Here is an 8,588-nt window from a genome sequence, read left to right as displayed (position 1 = left end):
TCATATACGACAGTATTCGCATGAATTGGCTTGATTTGATAAAATGATGGTTTAAACCATCATCTTCATGTGAGACATTTACATTATATTATTGTACCGTCCTAGTTTTAAATAGCGCTAAAATGTATATTTTATATTTCAACCCTTTATGCGGATATAGAATGCCGCACAAGGTTTTCTGTTCTCTGGTTCTATGTTTTAAAAATACCGCGAAACAAAGACAAGGACGCATCTTTCTATAAGCGACCCTCAAAATCTGTGCATACAACAAAACACATGTATGTGTACGATGATTTATCCGAAAATTACTTTTGTTTGAAGAAAAACTTAAATCAGCTGGTGCTTGATAACTATTGAAGTTATTAAACTCCCCTGAATTCGGTAATGATGCTTTTAATGCGATATTGATTTTAATTTTAACTCAATGCGCTTAAGGTCTATGAACTTTAACATCTTCATAGTCAAATTAACTTAAAGCATGCGCAAAATGAAATAATTGCATCCCGACGCATGCCAATATTGTGACAAGCCGGAGGGCGCTGGTGAGACATATCCTCAACTCCACGGGAGGAAATGGGGCTGGAGAGGGTCAGGTTGCTGAATGCCATGTTTAAGTAAACTCCTCCGTTTGGCCTGAAACGAATGCCGTGGTGGTCGATGTTACGGCTGTCACAGGGGCGGAAAGAGGATGGCTACGTTGCGAAGCAGGGGAAAAGGCAGAGTGAGAGGACGACAGGAGGTTTGCGGTGGCGGGTAAACTCTGGATGAAGACATAAAAATGTGACCACTCAAGCCCTTCTCTCTGTCGGACATCCCATGACTAGTGTCTAGTCGTCCTCTCACATAATCTTATTAAAAAAATTAAATGAACCTCCTGAACAGATAGAAGGTCGACGTAGGGGGTATGAGCTTCCATGAAGCAGGAACCGATGCTAAGAACAAAATCGAATTTTGTTCAACACCACAAAATGTCCTTTCTTCTGTTCTGTACACAGCGGGCAAATTAGTTGTATCATTTGAAAAATCACCACACAATTTCAGGTATTCACATCTTGGAAATGGTTGCCACTTCGGGAATACAGTAATTAAAATGCAGAAAACAAATATTGGAATATTTAATCTTTTAAATCATGTAGTATTTTTAATTATTCTAAATATTATAATACTATTTTTATAAACTCAGACAATACCACAATAGTCATTTTTGTATTTTTTATTTTTATTTCAACATTATACTTTAGACATGATAGACCGGCATTACGTACATAAAGTAAAACAACATTTACAGATGATCTAACCAGAATAGAAAATCTCTGCAGGCTATCATGTCTTGCTCTAGGATGTAGTTGACCAGACTTTCAACTATTTCACCAACGTCAGTTTTTGCATTTTTTGACACCAGTGACACACAGAGATCTGTTACAAAAGTACATATACAGAGAATTTCGTCAATTTCGAATTCGTCGCAACATGAGCGCAACACGTCCAGAACTTTTCTGAGGATTACGCCGTTCGGCTCTTTGCCGTTAAAAAACATGGGCGTTACATCAGGCCATGACTTTGTCAGGCCTCTTACGACATCCATTTCATTTTTGAGATTTGTCACACGTTTGGTATCCTGTGCACAATCGTTTTTCATATCACACGCAGCATCGATGATCCTGTGCATCAAGCCAACCATCTGGCCTCTAAAATGATCTTTAAACATAGAGTCTAGCGTAGCTCTTAAAGGACACTCTTTGCCCGTGGCGCACTCACAAGCCGGATGATACCTGTGCCCAGCATCGTCAGAACTCAACGGGGCACCGCTCTCCATCAGGTTTTGCGTCGCCATTTTAGAAGTTTTCAGCTTTTCGTTCCTGGAATGTTCCTGGAATGTTCCTGGAATCTCCTGATTGAGTCCTTGCGGCACAGTCGTCCAGGGTTTGTGCGTTAATGCTCGGAAGTTTTTGGGTCAGAAGCGTGACTTGTAGAAGCGTAGTTTGCGTCAGGTTCAGGCAAACAGGACTTTCAACTTTTGTTGCAGTAGCACAGCAGTCCTCGGCTAGTAGAGCTAGAGTAGAGCTAGAGCGTGCGATGTCCTGAAATATTTATCAGGACAACAGCTCAGCCCGCCCCACTGTTGTGTAGAATGTACGGGGGGTACAGGAAAGCCATAAATAACTAGTTCCTGCATAACCAACAAGTCCTACATGTCGCCAGAGAGAAGTTTATTATTTTCACTCAATCCAGTGACAAAATCTGATTAAACATGGGTGAATTGTTCACCATAAGTTCTGTAACAAACATTTAGAAATTATTTCATTTTGCGCATGCTTTAAGTTAATTTGACTATGAAGATGTTAAAGTTCATAGACCTTAAGCGCATTGAGTTAAAATTAAAATCAATATCGCATTAAAAGCATCATTACCGAATTCAGGGGAGTTTAATAACTTCAATAGTTATCAAGCACCAGCTGATTTAAGTTTTTCTTCAAACAAAAGTAATTTTCGGATAAATCATCGTACACATACATGTGTTTTGTTGTATGCACAGATTTTGAGGGTCGCTTATAGAAAGATGCGTCCTTGTCTTTGTTTCGCGGTATTTTTAAAACATAGAACCAGAGAACAGAAAACCTTGTGCGGCATTCTATATCCGCATAAAGGGTTGAAATATAAAATATACATTTTAGCGCTATTTAAAACTAGGACGGTACAATAATATAATGTAAATGTCTCACATGAAGATGATGGTTTAAACCATCATTTTATCAAATCAAGCCAATTCATGCGAATACTGTCGTATATGAACAAAGAGAAGACCTAGAGTTCACTAACATTACAGCTAACAGTAGGAAACAGATATCCGGGGGAAAGTGTAAAGATCTCATACATGCCAAACTATCTAAAATGGTGCCTTCGAAGGGCACTGAAGTTTTTAATCATTATCAACATATTTTTGATAAAAATAACTATATAGAGTTCCAAATGACAGTTATTTTTGAGCCCGACACTTTTAAGCGCTCCAAAGTTCTAACTAGAGCAGGGGGCAGAGTTAAAAAGGAACTTTGTCTAGCCTTAATTTACTGAAGGCTATGGATGTTAGGTAAATGTTTATTAAATTAATTCACAATATGTACAGATTCATTATTAATCTTATGCCTAATATGATGAAAATGGCTGTTATTTGTTTCTTCTCCTATCACATTAAATCACATGTATTATCTAGGCCTATTTTAAGTTCAAAATGGTGAAATTAGGAAAAAAGTTGATTAGTTTGCCTGATTATTTTTGTCGTTGTTTAACATTTCTCAAAACAGCTGTCAAATATGAAATGTTTAGTTTAGCTACTTGCACATTATTTCGCACTTTATGACCATTATCAGCTGGAACTCGCTCTCAGCGGCTCCTGTGAACATACTATTGTCCTAACATAGACTATTATTGTTATTGTCCTAACATAGACTATTGTTTTAACTCTGGTTTAACCTGCTGTGCGTCTGTTCACTGTCCATCATGTGCTCTAACACCTGCAGCATCAACCGGTTCATTGACTTTGAACTGGTGTATGAATGTGTCTGCAGGTGTATCTAACCCTAACAACTAATGACCAAAATTATTTTTGCTATTGTACATACATTTTATTCTTCTAACTGTTTGTCTTTGGTTAACACAGCTGGAGAAGAACAACAGGGAGTTTGGAAGACACAGTAGAGGAACTACAGAATAAATATGGAGAGAAAACAGCATTAAAAAGGATCAAGTCCATAGTGAAAAAAATCAGAAAAAAGAATATCAAACGTAGGAAAAGATTTATAATTTACTTTGTTAGTAGTCAGTATGTTTCTCAATCTTCAATAAGCTTTACTATAATGTTTACATGGTTTTGGTTGTGTAATTAATTGTAAATTTTTTTAACAGATGGTGACGTTCAAACGCTGAGCGTTCAAACACATTCTGGAAACATGACAAATCAACAGCCTAACAACCTTCCACAACGACAGCATAATAATACTAATAATAATAATTCTACATCATTCGGTGGGCCATTAATTCAGAACCCTAATCGGCTTAACTTAACAATTGACCAGAAGAATGGTGGGACAATAGTTGCTACAATCATGGTAGAAAAAAACAATATATGGTGATGTTAACATCGGTGCGGTGAGTGTCTGATAATTTAAGAAACAGTTGCTTGGTTAAGAAATGATTGGTGTATGTTATATATATTTATGTATGGGTATTTTTTGTTTTTTAAAAAGTTGGTCCATAGGGTGTGGAACTTTGCATCACTCTGGTGTCTAAAAATACACCCAAAGATACACCCAAAGATACTAAGTAGGAGATATCTAACTGTATATTGTGAACATTCCATTATCTGTTTATTTGGGGTCAGAGAACACCCTCAGCTCATACATCTCTTTAATTTTGTGCTGGATGTTAGTTAAAAGATGAAGGTATTAGTTAATAACAAACAAACAAAAACTTTAAATCAACATAATATTAATAAAATATGGTAGAATTACAATTACAGTTTGGAAATGACTTCCATAATATTTTATTTTATTTACAAAGTTGTGCGTTGTGAGTGAGACATCGCAGTGTTAGAGAAATCTAACATTGCGTGGTTGCGCTACGTCTGAAGCTTAGTAATCAACATGCATTTATGTAGGACTGTCAAAATTTTTAAAATATTTTAATTTTGTATTTTTGATTGTATTTCACAATTTTTTCTTACAAATGTTGTGTCAGACGTATTGGGTAGCATGATTATCTTGTTTAATCATGTAAGTCCATATTTATCAGGTTGATGTTTGTAGAAATAAGAAAAATACATTTATAAAACAAAAAGAACCAGCTAATGGCCTTGTGTCAGACTTTGTGACACTTAACTTTTTATTCTAACTAGATTATCCTTTGAAAAGTGTAATACAGTATTTGATTTTTACACACGCAGTGTTTTTGCCAACTGGCCTAAACCGTTGACCCCTGAAGTTATGACTTCTGAAGGCCTAGAATCAATCGGTTGAAAAATGGTATTTTGTCATTTAAATATCTGAAAAAATAGACTGTGCTCAATATCTGCTAACTCGTTACTGTGATGCTCCCCAACAGATATTCTAGTACTGACTATAAGTAACTCAACTATATCTCAACTTATTCTAACCCTACCAGTCCACTAATACTCTACTAACACTAATGAGAGTTTACTTTACACACTCTGACTCTCACAAGCGAGTTAGTGGACATGCAGGTGCAACACTACTATAGTCAGCAGCACATGACTTAAAAAACGTTTTAAGTATTACATAAAAAAAAAAAGGCGTAATTGACAAAAATTGTAATTCTGAATTAAGTAATAATTATGACAAAAAGTCGAAATTATGACTTAAAAAGTTGAAATTTAAATTATGACTATGCGCCCTAATTATGAGATGAAAAATTTAAATGATGACATACTAAATTGAAATTATGATAGATAAAGTAAATATTCCATAGTGAAATTTTCTGAATTCAATATAATTGTATTTGTGAAAATGATTCAGTACTGAAACAGCATTTATGAGTTTTTACATATCTTCTTCTTGTTTCTGCAGTTCGTGTAGGCCTCTAAGACTATGAATGACTAAAAATTATTATTGATGAACTTGAATAGCTTGAATTTTGTTGGCAATATAAAAAAATTGTCTTCCCATACTGGGAGTCGAACCCGGGCCACCTGGGTGAAAACCAGGAATCCTAACCGCTAGACCATATGAGAGGCATTGATACTGCCCCCGGCAAGTTTGAAAAGGCTGCACTGCACGGTACAATATAATGCTGGATCATACTTATGCCGAGCCACAGGAGAAGGAATCCTCGTGGCCAAAAAGCAAAAATTTAATTTATCGGTATGTAAATAAATATCGGGATAGCTTCTCCCAGGTGGAAAGAGCTAATGAAGGAGAAAGACTTTGAAAGGGAAGTTGTCTGCTTTCTTCTCGACGGGTGAGTCAAAGTTACGGTCTGAATTACAAGCTTTTTTTCATTGCTTGCTTGTGTAAATCATTATATAGGCAGCATAACAGTAGAACATGTACAATTAAACTCGATGAAGTGCTATTGGAAGACATGTTGTCATAGATTCTTGACACATAACGGCTACCGCAGTTGCAACACGCAGTTGCAAAAAGCGAGGCGCTAGAGAGCACTATTTGTTTAAATGCAGAATACAATTTCACCGCTAGATGGGAGAAATTCTTTTGGGAGAACTAACTTGTAGTAGGGTCTTTAACAAAAAACAAACAAAAAAACCCTCCACAATTGAGGAGGTCAAAGGGGATGCTTCCTGCTATAGCTCTACCCAAAGTCTGTTCATGCGGCCACCAGACAGATTTTAAACACCGGATTTAAACTTCTACATATATTTTGAGTAGATAACTGATAGTATATTATCAGTAAAGGGTTTCACCTTGTGTGTTTCCACACTGATTAAGGATAGTTCGGGAGATACAAGTAAAAATGATCTTATACGTGTAATAGATCATAGCTACCAGTAAGATCATGCTTTGAATCAAGACGAGTCAAATTAAATATTCGCTCAAGACAAACTTTACTTATCACACATCGCGTTTCTGAAATTGTGTGGTGATTTTCCAAATGATACAAACTTAGTCTAAATAAGAGCAACGTGGAGTCCTCGGATTTCTTAAAAACAACATAACAACAACAACAACAACAAAAACATTGTGACAAACTTTGACAACATGTTTCATGTTGTATGGACAAAAATACTGTTTGAAATATTTTTGTATAAATAAGATCTAAGCATAATTTTTGCTTTTATTTAAATCTAAAGTTTTTGAACAGACGCTGTTTAGTAAAAAAATAAAAATAAATACATAAGTCTTCTAAGAAGATAAATAGAAGATATGATTTTAATAAAACTTTAAAGATTTGATTTAAACAGTCTTTTAATTTTAAAATATCTAATTTATAAGGTTATGCTTTTAAATGAATTTAGTATAAAACTCTGGATGTACTCTGGAACGCAGACTAGATTTACTGTGACATTGTCCCCCCGAGGCTCATCTGGTCAACTATTTGCTTTTTGGATTGTTTTTTATCGTTGCATAAAGAACTACTTCGCCTCTCTGGAAATGTAAGGTGTTTTTATTTATATATTTATTTAGCTAAAACTTTGTTTACATTTTTTAAATACATTTTAGTAACATATGTTATTATTCATTGGTTATATATTTATTAATAATTTAATTTAAAATAGAGATTTTTTAGAACCGCGTGTGTGCGCACACAACACAGCTTAGAAATGATATTAAATTATTTATTTTATAGTTTTCTGCAATGGTCGTGTTTAGGTGTACGGGATAGAATATGCAATATTCTATGGATTCTATGGAAAGCCCCCAACATAAAAATTGAAACCCCTGCATGGACAAAAAATTATGATTGACTAAGTACAGTTTTTCAACCATCTAAAGTTTTTGAACAGACATTGTTTAATAACAATTATACTTTAAACCGTTAAACAAAATCATTACAGTAATCTGATGCGTATGTATTCAAACTTTAAAGATTTAATTTAAACAGTCTTTCATTTTAAAAGATCATATTTAAACTTTTACGATTATATTTTGAAATAAATTTAGTATGAACAAAACTTTGTCTCTGGAAATGCATTAGCAGACTAACATTACATACGCTCTGACATGATGCACAGAGGCCCCTCTGAGTCAGAGAACGATAGACGGAGCTGAGAGAGAGAGAGCGAGAGAGAGAGAGAGAGAGAGAGAGAACCACTCTGTGATTTTATATTATATTATAAGCAATTTATTTATATACTTTTAAAGAACAGAATGTTTTTCAACTTTAGTTAAATTAGCAATATAATTATTTTAATTTATAAAGAACGGAATGTTTTATGTAATATAATTTTTATTCTTTTGTTTATCTAAAACAATTGGATCAATAAGATATTTATTTTATAAGCATTTCATTATATACTTTTATAAAGAACTGAATGGTTTTCAACTTTAGTTAAATTACCAAGATAACCATTTTATTTTATACACTTATAAAGAACGGAATGTTTTATGTAATATGATTTTTATTGTTTTGTTTATCTAAAACTGAATTAAATGGTTTCAGTAGATTTTTAGTAAGATATTATTGTATATTATTTGTGTGAAATATAAAACATGATTAGGGCAACTCTCTTTTTCTCACTTTCACTGTTACCTCAGGAATGTGGAGGGGATCATGTCAGAGGACGCGCGCGCAAACACAAACAAACACACACACACACACACTACTCTGGCTGGTGAGGCATTCAGGAAAAACAGTCTTTTTCTTCTCACTTTTCCGCAGGGGCCCACAATGTGCCCTGGAATGCGGAGGAGATGCTGACACATATCCTAACAGCGCCTTCAAACTTTCTGTCATACCCACATGATCTAGGGTTAAAAAGGTTAAATGGCAAAAGCTTCTGTCAAAATCACATGATCTAGGGCTAAAAAGGTTAAAATAGGGCAAAAGCTTCTGTCAAACCCACATGACCAAAGCAAGGTCAATAGGGCAAACCATAACAACATATGCCGGATAGACAC

At 34.8% G+C, this 8,588-nt stretch overlaps 1 long non-coding RNA gene across 1 annotated transcript; it reads left to right on the top strand.

Annotated features, from left to right (window-relative positions):
• The first annotated feature begins 507 nt into the window (after nt 1-507).
• Nucleotides 508-6,250, top strand: LOC309510456. The gene is made up of 2 exons (XR_014210367.1): nt 508-4,146; nt 5,580-6,250. It is a non-coding gene; the product is annotated as an uncharacterized lncRNA (long non-coding RNA).
• The last annotated feature ends 2,338 nt before the right edge of the window (nt 6,251-8,588 follow it).

Source organism: Leuciscus leuciscus (genome assembly GCF_965113295.1).
Source record: "Leuciscus leuciscus genome assembly, chromosome: 12".
Taxonomy (NCBI): Eukaryota; Metazoa; Chordata; class Actinopteri; order Cypriniformes; family Leuciscidae; genus Leuciscus; species Leuciscus leuciscus.
This window is presented reverse-complemented; position numbering and strand designations above follow the sequence as displayed.